Genomic DNA, 12,613 nt, shown 5'->3' on the forward strand with positions numbered 1-12,613 from the left:
CCTTCCAAGAGTCAGAACGGGGAGCTGCTTGGTAATATTTGAATGGCTGCCATGTAGTCAGACTCATGGCAATTAGCTCCTCTCTGGTAGAGCATGTATCTGATGAGACAATCACTTCATTTTTGGATTTAGGCCAATTCACATTCATTTTACACACCCAGTATATACATTTTTTGTTTCCATAACGTCCATTACAAGGACGTTATGGAAACTTATAAAGTCAGAAGATACCACTAAGGATGCGGCTGGAACCCCCAGCTGTAATTCACAAGGGAACCAGACAGCAAGTGTGCAGTTTCCCTACAGCACCACCACAGGGGAAATGAAGTATTACACAGTTTCTATGGAAATCAATGGGCTGCTCATGTATTGTATAGACGCCAGGTCCTCCGAAGCAAGAGACGTTATTAAAAACTTCTCTAGCTAATAGATGAGATCCCTAAACTGAGACCCCCCCTCTATTGTCTCAGAATAGGAAACCGGATTATATAATCCAGACAGCTCCAATACAGAGGCATCATGGCTATTTAGCCACTTCTTGATGGGCCATCTTTATTCTAAATGTTTGTTTGGGTGGTGAAGACTGTCCAAATCTGTTACCACAATAAAAGCTAGGGTACGTACCTGTCCTCTCTCTCACAGTACTACCGATCTTTGTTAAGGAACAGCGAACACCTGACTGCTGCAGCCAACAAGAGGCCACAGTGGTCAGGTGGCATTCTTCTGGCATCACTGTTCAGATGTTGGGAGCTATGGTGCCAAGAGAATGACATCTGACTGCCACGTCACACAGCCGTTCATAAATACTTGGAGGACCACAAGGCTGCATCGCCGGGGGAGAGGACAAGTACCGTAAGCACCCCAGCTTTTATTGTATATAACATATATAGATTCTTTTTTTTTTTTTTAAATCTGCCCCATTTTTGTACACCCCTTCACACAGTACGTTGGGACCATCCTTTGATAACAGCCAAAATATCAGCTGACACGTTTTGCCGCCATACATGCAATGATCAATTTCATGCATTATTTCCAGGTCTCATCACATTTCCTCAATCCTTACCACATCTGAGGGTTGTAGGCAGTGTGTGACCGTACCGGCTCTAGAGTTACTAATAGGGATAGTTCCATGCCCTAATCACAAGGGGGCACCGATTAATGATGCAGACCTTCGGTCCAGTCTGGTAATGGGACATCTTGACTTCACTGCCCTCACTGCTAACAGGGCATCGTACTCTGTAGATCATCTCTAATGTTGGACTTGAGGGGTCTGTACTTTGGACTAGCTTTTGTAAGAAGGTGCCCTGATGATGAACTGACAGACCCTCTAACTAAGAACAACCAAATAGTGGCATTTCAACACAGGATTCCTAATCTAAGGCTCCTATTGGCACACAAATACTCAGAATAAAACCAGTGGTGAGTTTGTTCACATTTTCGTATTTTGCACAAGCAGCCCCCCCCCCCCCCCCCAACTGCAGCGTGCTCTACTTTTCTGCGCATTTACGAACCAAAGGTCCCCATAGAAGTCTATGGGAAGTGCTCAAATGCGCACTATATAGAAGGAGATGATCAATTCCACAGGGGAAAAAAAAAAAAACACCACATCTGGAACTCGTAAGGTTACATGGCTGGTTATATCAGGGCATGGTTGTGTTATACATGCAATACACCATGTCTTGCATACTTAAAAAGTACTGTAAATATGCCAATACGCTCACATAAAAAAAAACCAAAAAAACTTGTACACAGCACCCTAAGGTGGATTCACGAAATGCAGAAAAATAGAACCTATTGCTTTCAATGAATTCATTTACATGCATGTATTTGGCGTGTGAAGTTCGTTTGCGCAAAAATATAAGCAGAACATTTTGAACTATTGGCCAATAGCTGAGAGCATTGGTGCGTGTTTGGTTGCAAGTGCAAACAGTACAGTAAAATACACTGATGTGCAAGCAAATATACAACACTCATCCGCAAAAAACCCACATGCAAACACGCTTATGCTTGGACAAAACCGGCCTGGGACTCCTTTAAATCAAGAGACTATTTACAGCTAGAGCCCTAGCCAAGGCAACATGTGGCTCCGTACCTGGTGGCGAGTTGTAGTCAACACTGAATAAGGCCAATGGTTTTTTATAGGAGCGTAAAGATGTTTTTTTGCGCGTCTAAAATGACTATATCTGAACATTCCCGTAGGAAACCATTGGTTCTAATAGCTGTGAGGTTTTTTTTCTTTACATGCATCATTTTTGCGTGCGTAGGTCCCCATGTGAATGAGCCCTAAGACACATGGAAATCCAGTGTTATGTACTCCACAGTGCACTACAGATTGTAATCACATCACAGGTCCTTAAGTGGATCCCACACAGAGAGCCGCTAGGCATCAGCCCGCCCTTGGGGGCAGCTTTCTATTTTCCATGGCTGTGTAACACAAGTTATTCAGTAAGGCCTCATTTGCACGTTTGGGAGGCCTCGAGTGGGATTTCCATTATTTGGTTCCAATAAAAAATAAAAACACCATAAAGCATTGGCTCCAGCACATTGACCACAATGGCTCCAGAAAGAGGCAATTGACTAGTGGGGTGTGTCAAGTTTCCAGTATGTCATCCCCACATTTTCCCGAATGAAATTTTGTGTCAGAGCATTCGGCCCGGATGTCAATGAAGCTTTAACCAACAAAAAAACTCTTAAGTTGAGCTCAAAACACATTTAGTCTATACATGATATATGAACCTATACAGTCAACTCGTCCAAGCCTTGGGGGTTGGTGATCTGTGCCACCCAGTAGGGCACATTGCCAACAATCACTGTGGGGTACAACTGACCTTCATGATGTGGGCACCCGATTCCATACTTGGTGAACAAACCCATGGGAGGGCAGAGGCGCAGATGTAGCTGCATTACCTACCGCTACTTCATTGAGAGGACAGTGTTCTTTAGGCAAAAGCACTTTATGGTGTATCACGGGAGGGGCATTAATAAAAACATGTTTATTTTAGCTGGTGGAAGAGAATGTTGTCCGACCCGTCCGGCAGCGGCTTTTCTCATACGAAGGTTAAGGCATGTTGAAACAGGTCAACATAACAGATCATTCTTCCCCCCCCCCCCCCCCCCGCAATATCTGCCACAGAGGGCATTCAGGCAGCCCCCCAACCACTTTAGACTATCTGCACATGGATTAAGCTACAGTACTGCAAAGCAAACATGTGACCAACGTGTCCCTCAGGCTGGCATCACACGGGCAAATCTAGGTACGCAAAGCGCAGAGAATAGAACTCATTCATATCAATGGGTTCATTCAGATTTCCGTACTTTGCATGCGCATGTGGGGGGTCTGGAACGCAGACCGTAATGCGAATGTTGCCTGTATCCAAATTAAGAGGAAATATTATATAGAGTACTCATAGAGAACCATAATAAGCCACTACACAGACCGTCTAGTGATATCAGTATGAATTCCGTTTATTGTTGTACATTGCTAGTTTATATGCAAGTTGTAAAGAAGGCGTTTCCAAATGTTACCTGATGCCTGGTTACAAAGTACATTTGGCAACTGTAAATCAACAAGCCAAATGTTACCTGATGCCTGGTTACAAAGTACATTTGGCAACTGTAAATCAACAAGCTTTTCTAAACAAAAGGTATCAACAAAACTGTTTGAAGTAGACATGGAAACAGTTACAGTGTGATAATACAGGTTTTGTTAATTACATTTCTTGTTTGGGAAGAACTGTAATCTTCAAAGTTCATCAGCAATTTGCACATCAAAAGAGGGGACATTGTTTCTAATTTTCACATAGACAAAACTGGTTCAGCCACCTACTCGGAAGTCAGCACAAAGTTGGTAAGTTGGTATTCAGTAAGATAACTGAATAAAATCTAATTAGTCATACATTTGGTATTTTAAAATCAATATTTAAATAAACGCTTGAATATACCTTTTTACATATGATTCTATATCCAAATTCTACTAGCAACTTCCGGAATGTTTTACATATAATACATAACATTATATAACCAAATAACTAATGTCACATTCATTACACTGTTTCCTTATCTTTCTTATGTTAGGTTATTGATTAATATTGATTGACCCCTATCATTCCCCCATTTGGACATCAGAGCCACCATTATCTCCTGGTTCTGTCACCCATAGGTGCCGGGTTCCCAGGTAGGAATGGTGCACTCTATGTCCATCAAGATATGAAGACATAATATCAAATATTGCAAGTCAATCAAGTTTACAATACAGTAATCTTAGATTTATCAACATCAATATCGTCATCGTCATATTAGACACTTAAAGGGGTGTAGAAAATCGGCATTCAGTACATTTAGCTATTCATAAAATTATTACCTTAATTGCAATATATATATATATATATATATATATATACACATAAGATTATACTAGTCGGACGATTGCAGAGTAGCTGTTACTTCTGTTGCCTTAATTCGTTGGCATTTCCTGATTTCATTAGAGTCACAAGTAAAATTACAACATTCTTCAGCCAACGCAACATTTCTCACCTAAAACCGAGTTATATTCGTCCAATGTGTATATTCAATGGTATCGCAATGGGGACAATATTCAAATAAATTAAGGAAGGTGTTTTCCTGAACAACATTGTCATCTACTACATCACTATCATTGTGAACTATTGAGCGTATGTCTCGAAGAGTCTCTACAGGAGTGGGGACAGATAATAGAAAAGTCCGCAAAATGTCCTCTCCACTCCTGAGGTTGGGCATACACGTGTGGGAAATATTTGCCCACCCAGTCCATCGCTTGTCCATGTGGATCGTTCGTAGTGGTGTTTCCCAATAAGAAGACAGTCCAATAAGACAAATGCAGAAGTCAAAATCAAAATGTCCATTACCTCCCCCACCCAAACAACGCCGGGATCCCACCCATCACTTTTCCTCTGGCTCGGGAACTTTCTTGCAGTGGGAGGCATGTATCCACTTTTACAGAAGTAGGTGTTGACAACAGAACTTGGTATGGTCGTCAAACCTTGGGTCCAAGGCCTTTATTACGTGTCTTTTTTTTGCGACCACCCAGTCTCCAGGCTGCAAGAAATGAGTCCCCTCTAGGTTGTGAGGGTCTGAAATTGGGGAAAACACTAGATCGGGTGTTATTTTCAGTTTACAACATAGTTCTTGTACATATTCAATAACCTTATCACACCCCCGCTGTAGGGCCTGTGGATGGTACAGGCCTAATCTTGGCATAGAGCCAAACAACACTTCTTTTAACTTAAGCATATAATTTTAGTTCTTTCAACTTTGTTAAACTCTGCGGGTGGTATGGAGTGTAAAACGCTTGTTCCACTCCCAGGCTGACATCACCTCTCGCATCACTTAACCTGTAAATTGTGTACCTCTGTCACTCTCAATTGTCTCTAGTACCCCAAATCTACATACAAGTTCTGACACAAGTTTAGCCACTGTACATTGTGCGGTGGCTTTGAACAGGTCCACGCACACAAGGACATACTCATACCTGCCTGATTTGGGAAGCTGGATGTAATCGATTTGTAATCTCTGAATAGGATACAGTGGTCACTTCACATGCCTTCACATATGCCTTCGCCAACCTGTCGAACCCTGGAGCATACCATACCTTGTCCATAACAAAAACCATGGCATTCCGAGAGGCATGCACTTTCCCGTGAGCTAGGACGGCGAGGTGGGTGTAGGCAGCCGCTGGTACATCATCTACGTCCCGTAGGACGCCAAATTCCAAATCAACAAGAGCGGTGGGACCAAGATCCAACTTACAGCACAAGGGGTCTTGCGTACTGTCCAGGAGGGCTGCAGCCTTGGCTGCCCTATCCCCTTGTTCTCTGGTGACTGCCCCTGCGTGTGTGCTTTAACCTTTATTATGGCCACTTGTCCTGGCAACATGATAGCTTAATGGGCTTGCCTTGTGCCGTGAGAAAGCTCCTGGACCGCCAGATGGGTCCATAATCGTGTGCAGTACCAAAGGCGTACCTGGAATCAGTGTAGATGCTGGCAGTGGTACTTTTCGCAATCGTACAGGCCTCAGTTCCTGCGCTGACATGTATGGCGGCAGTGGCTTTTGTACAAGTATCTCATTCAGTGTGACTACTTCAAAACCTGTTACAAGCCTTCCTTTGTCATTCAGGTATCTAGATCCATCCACAAACATTTCAAGGTGGGGGTTTAGGAGGGGTTTGTCAGTGACATGTGCGAACCCAGCTGTCACAATCATGCTGGTGTTCTGCGTCAAAGGCCTCCTCTTCATCATCAGTCAGAGAATTTGCAAAAAGCTGGTCCTCTGTACTTACTCCCCCATTTGAATCAGTGTCACCTAATGGCAATAAGGTGGCCGGATTCAAAGTGGTGCAACGTTGAAATGAGACATTGGATGAAGAGTGTAAATGCAAGTTCCATTTTGATCCGTCTAGCAAGAGACAGATGTCTACGGCTTACCTGTGTCAGGATACCATGTATGTCATGTGGGGTGTAGATCACCATGGTGTGATCTAAGAAGTTTCTCTTTGCTGGCTTTGCAGCCATTCTACTCTGATGGAGGAAACACAAAAGGCTTAGTGATGCATTGAGGTAACTATTTGTGTCAGCAGTACATAAAAGTAAATTAAAAAAAACAAATCATCAACATATTACAAGAGGGCGGTGCCCTCGGGAATTGGCCAGGCGTCTAATACCAGTTTCATGAATCTGGTGAACTGGTATTGGGCTATACTGTGCCCCTTGTGGCAGCACTATCCAACAGTACTGCTTTCCTCTGAAATTAAATACAAACAAATACAGACAGTCTGTGAGGTCCGTCTGACTGGTAACCCAAAGGCTCAAAGGAACGACACTAAGAACTTGTTTCTCTGCGTGCGTAAAAGTGAAGACAGGTAGAGGTGTCGCTAGGTCTGCTGCCATCCGACCGAAGGTCGGGTGACTTTCAGACCTGGGGTGTATACGAGCCTCACCGGACGAGTGAAGTTCGATACAAGATCCCAAGGATCCCATCATTTCGGTTCCCAATATGCTTTCAGGACTTTCCAGCACAAGGAAGCGCATGAGGCATCGTGACCCTTTAAACATTACCTCTAGTGGTTCAGTTTCTGCCAGCTGAATTGGCATTCCTGAAACCCCTTGCACCAATTACTGCTAGACAATCAGGCTGGTATTCTATTTAAAATAGATCAGAACCTTGTAGCAAAAAAAAAATATAAAAATTAAATTTAAAAATTTTAAAAAAATAGCTGATCTGTAATACATAGATCACCTATGCATCCCCCTCCCCCATTTGATCACCTATGCCTCCCCCTCCCCCATTTGAAACAGGATACTCGATTGGAAGAAGAGTAGCCGGGTTCACCATTGAAAAGAAATATTAAAGGGGGGGCATGAGCAAAGCACATTGCAACCTTATTTGACAAGCTAGAGACAGGTGTTTAGGTTGTACTTGAGTGAGTATACTCTGGATGTCATGAGGGGTGAGAACCACTAGGGGGTAGTCCAGGACCAACTCAGAAGATTTGTCAACCCTTACTTGTACTGCTGCCACCGCACAGACACAGGAGGGGGCTCCTCGGGCTACCGGATCCAATCTCATGGAGTAATACCCAAGTGACCGTGGACGTCCTCCATGTTTTTGCGTCAATACTGCTGTCGCATGAAAGGCCAGGGACGGCAGTATGAGACAAGTCCCAAAAAGGTGCGAAGCTTTGGCAGCAGAAGAAGATACAGAAATGGCTTGAACTGCAGCCCTGCGTCGTTCTGTGAGATGTCTGCCTTCTTGAGCTAGACAACAACCTTTTGTTTACAAAGCTGTAATTTTTCCTTTCTAAGCCTTGCAGCCATTTTCTGCTTAAAAAAAAATTTTTTAGAAGAGAAATAGATGCAGATTGACATGTTTCAGATCCTCAACACAAAGCTGGAAAGTCATTAACATATTGCAACAGCACAGTCCCCTCAGGCGGAGTCCAAGCCTGCAGGACAGTTACATAAATGCCCTTTTGTCTGAAAAAGGGCCGGAGATTCAGACTGTCTCCACTCTGGTTTATTATCTATGACCTTAGGGATTCCAATAGACCTTCTACAAAGGCCATACTAAGTACATGTTTGCCCATCTTTTCTATGCCCCTATACCCCAGATCTGACTAATGTTGTTGAAGGCGGGCATAGAATTGTTTTACACTTTCTTCCTTCTCTTTGTGTGATATTAGAAAGAGACAAGGAGGATTCTCTCAAATTTTTGTTTTGTTTTTCTTTTTCCCAATGTTTCAGACAAATTAAAAATATTTTACCACTTCTCAATTCTCTATGTTTAATTTTATCCCAATCTGTGCCACAATAGTCTTTCACATAATTTTAGATTATAGTTCCCGCTGCCTTCCCTGTTTTTACATCTGCTCCTATTCCACCCTCCACTCCCTGCATCTCTTTCTTGTCCTCATGCTTCCACTCACTAAGGGGGGTTTTATTCATTCCTATACGGACTGATAGTATGTGAAGTAGAAATTGGGATTGTATTTACTGTACACCAGACTTCCAATAATGAGCGAATTATGTATAGATAAGAAAAACTCTTAGTACCGCGGTTTTTACACGATTCGCTCAGAATAGGCTACCCAATGACAAACACAATACAACTTATGCCCATTTCTACCCACATACTGATATTCACCACACTGCGACCATTCAGCGGCCAATATATTATAGGGGGCTTTATTCCACCCTGGCATAATTAACAATTCATCGGACACTTCTTTGTTCTTAGCTACCGACATTTTCGTACTATTGCGGATTTTCTTAAACAGCGACATTTTCACACTAAGCCCGATTATCACAAGAAATTCTTCAACTATCAGTTTATCAAAATTTTCCTTTAAAACAAACTAGTGTATTACTCTCTGCGTAATCCTGTTCACAGCGCTATTAATGTATTGCTGCAAGGAGCAAGACTTAGTTCAAATTACGCCTTAAAGAGAGTTAGACACTATAAAAGGTTCATACTGTAGTTGATTGGGACCCTAATAAGTGGGATGGGGACCAATATTCACACCTTATCCTCTTTACCAGCAGTATGGACAATGGCTGGCGGTTTATGTACACCAAGAGGCTTATTGTTTTTATTCTTTCACACACATAAAACAATTGTTTTCACTATTTTCTGTGCAGTCTTTTACTATTTCTCTAGCTGATTTCCATATAGGCATACTACTTGCCCTGTACGTTTCCCATATTGTCTGTTCCTTTATCTAAACCGGCGTCTCTGATATCTTTCATATGCTTTTTCCCGTACTATTGCCAGAACTCATAGTTAAAGGTTCCCGCTTTTCTAAGTCCTATCTTTCTATATTTTATCGTACGTCTCCCCCTTCCCTTTCTCTTATGGACTTACCTCTTGATTTACCACTGTAACACAGCATTGAGGATGCATACGGCTTTCCTCAGATAAATCTGGCGGTCCCTTCTGCCAAGTCCGAAACTGGCAGGATAACTATTTATTTTATTTCCCACTATTCATCACTAAGTAAACAGGACCTGATATCACCTAGTAAACTAAGGACCCCTGGTCCCTGGTCCTGGAATAGTTTTACGGACTCCTTAAGGGGGGGTTTAGGGGATTTCTGGTGATATTATAACAGACTCAGTAAAAGCAAATTATGGCTAACATGACACAGACTATCAACGTACAGATTTCAACAATTACTACAGGCAACATGGCAATATACACACAAGGGTTCTTCCGTCTAGCACGGTTACTAAGAACACCGTAAATAACAGGCAGAAGCGTCCTATATAACATACAGCAACTCACCCCCTGTCGACACGAGGACTGAATGAAGTCAGGAGAGCCCAGAGCTTGAGTGGTAAGTCAAGAGCTTACCGTATACCGGTGTTTTGTAGATCTGGGGTCCCGTGGCCTCTCGTCCGGCTGGTCGGCAGGTAGTGTAGTCAGGTATCGGCTGCAGGTAAGGAGTTAGCTTCTGCCCCACTTGTCGGGCGCCAAATAAACTGTGGGGGGTCTGGAACGCAGACCGTAATGCGAATGTTGCCTGTATCCAAATTAAGAGGAAATATTATATAGAGTACTCATAGAGAACCATAATAAGCCACTACACAGACCGTCTAGTGATATCAGTATGAATTCCGTTTATTGTTGTACATTGCTAGTTTATATGCAAGTTGTAAAGAAGGCGTTTCCAAATGTTACCTGATGCCTGGTTACAAAGTACATTTGGCAACTGTAAATCAACAAGCCAAATGTTACCTGATGCCTGGTTACAAAGTACATTTGGCAACTGTAAATCAACAAGCTTTTCTAAACAAAAGGTATCAACAAAACTGTTTGAAGTAGACATGGAAACAGTTACAGTGTGATAATACAGGTTTTGTTAATTACATTTCTTGTTTGGGAAGAACTGTAATCTTCAAAGTTCATCAGCAATTTGCACATCAAAAGAGGGGACATTGTTTCTAATTTTCACATAGACAAAACTGGTTCAGCCACCTACTCGGAAGTCAGCACAAAGTTGGTAAGTTGGTATTCAGTAAGATAACTGAATAAAATCTAATTAGTCATACATTTGGTATTTTAAAATCAATATTTAAATAAACGCTTGAATATACCTTTTTACATATGATTCTATATCCAAATTCTACTAGCAACTTCCGGAATGTTTTACATATAATACATAACATTATATAACCAAATAACTAATGTCACATTCATTACACTGTTTCCTTATCTTTCTTATGTTAGGTTATTGATTAATATTGATTGACCCCTATCACGCATTTCAACCATGCAGGCAAAAAAAAAAAAAAATAGAACCCGCTTTATTTTTCTGCATATTTGTGCACTAAATATCCTCATAGAAGTCAATGCGAGGCGTGCAAACGCACACAATATGCAGGGAGATGGGTGAAGCACTGCTTAATTGCGCTGGGAAAAGAACACATCTGGAACTAATTAGCCATTAGAATTGATGCCTTTGTTTGCTCTCCGCAAGTGAACATGCCTCGTGGGGGCAAAAAGTACAGAGCAATATGGTGATACATGGGGGAAAAAAAGCATCATTCATTCCGCAAATATGCCGCGCTCAGTCACGAGCGCAAATACGCTTAAGCTCATGTTGAGCCATCCTTACTTGATGTAGTGAACACAACAGGTCAGCCCCACGCAGAGCTGAATAAGACCCTGGTTAGGGGTGGGCTCAGGCCCAGGAACTTCTACGTAGAGTTAACTTCCATGCTTGCAACTCTGAACTGAAAAGGCTTAGACAACAAAGGGTTAAGAGGCACAGCAACTGGTTAAACATATCAACTAATACAAGTCCCCCAAAGCAGGAGGACCCCCTGATTATAAGCACTTCATATAATACTCCAAGTTCCAGTGAATCACAGAGTGTTACATTGTATCTGTGCTGCCTTGTCATTGATACATTGTATCTATATATAGCACGCTGCCATAGCAACCAGCACTTACCCCAAACCTCCTTCCTGTAACAACCTGTAGTAATACCTGCAATACTGACTGCTGGGTCCTGATGCCAGCGGGCACACAATGTGCTGCCTTCCCAGTACTGCACTGGGGCACATGTCATCTAAGGGGCGGAACCACTTAAATACCAGAGGCGGGGACTGAATTAACCCTGTAGTAGCCAGAGACATTTTAGCTGCTTGTATCATCTGCTAATTGAACAGCTCCGAAGGCTTCTGTGTTATTCGTGAGGCGGCTTCTAGTATTACTGCGCGTTTTCTCATTATGGCCGCAGCGGATGACTATAGCGACATTACTTATATTCTTTTTTGATGTTGTTAGAGCTCCTTCACACAAATGTGTGGTGACCGTGTATTTCACATGTGGAATTCACTCTACCAATCTGATATAGGCTCCCATGGTGCTGATTACAGATATTGCGCAAAATAAAGATCGCAGCATATTACGCCTGCATAGACACCAAGATAGTGCGTAGCGATCGGCGGCATGCAGCAAGAAGGCAATGTTATTGCGTACTTGCTGCGTGAGCCTCATATGGGCGGCACACAGCAAATTCTGCTCATGTGAAGCTGCCCTCATAAATCAGTCACAGAATTCGGAATATAGCACTTTTTTCCAACTCGGGGATCCGTGATTATTGTGTTTTCTGATCTTGGTACATTATAATGTGATTTCACACATTGCCACTGCTCCTCCCTGCTGGTATGTTATGCCCAGTTAGTGCCGAGCTTAGTTTCGATGGCACCTGGTGCAGAATCCCCCATGTCATGAGAAGGGGACTATATATATTGCACTGATAGGCAGTCAGCCACTATTCTGCTTGCACAGAAAGCAGCAAGATTGCAGCGTACCCATACCAGTACAGCATAGTGAATAAATACTGTACTGGAATCAAGCCCATAACATAAATACAGTACCCAGCTCAATACATAAATACAGCACCAGAACCAGGCTCATACCATAAATATAGTGCCAGAAGCAACCTCACAATAGAAATATAGTACCAGACAAAGCTTAGTACAGCATCAGAACCAAGCCTATAACATAAATACAAGCTAAGTATATAAATACAGTACCAAAACCAAGCTCATAACATAAATGCAGCACAGGAACCGA

At 42.5% G+C, this 12,613-nt stretch overlaps 1 protein-coding gene across 3 annotated transcripts in view; it reads right to left on the reverse strand.

Annotated features, from left to right (window-relative positions):
* The window catches only part of RPIA (ribose 5-phosphate isomerase A), a 48,438-nt gene extending 36,844 nt beyond the window's left edge, over positions 1-11,594 (reverse strand). Inside the window, exon 1 of one of the 3 annotated variants that reach the window (XM_066572957.1) lies at positions 11,483-11,594. The gene's annotated coding sequence lies outside the window, so the exon portion shown is untranslated. Of the gene's footprint in view, positions 1-2,828; positions 2,916-11,482 lie in introns of those variants that run through there. The other 2 variants (XM_066572959.1, XM_066572958.1) reach the window with 2 other exon arrangements.
* Between the last annotated feature and the right edge of the window lie 1,019 nt (positions 11,595-12,613).

The sequence above is a fragment of the Eleutherodactylus coqui genome, chromosome 7, assembly GCF_035609145.1.
Source record: "Eleutherodactylus coqui strain aEleCoq1 chromosome 7, aEleCoq1.hap1, whole genome shotgun sequence".
Taxonomy (NCBI): Eukaryota; Metazoa; Chordata; class Amphibia; order Anura; family Eleutherodactylidae; genus Eleutherodactylus; species Eleutherodactylus coqui.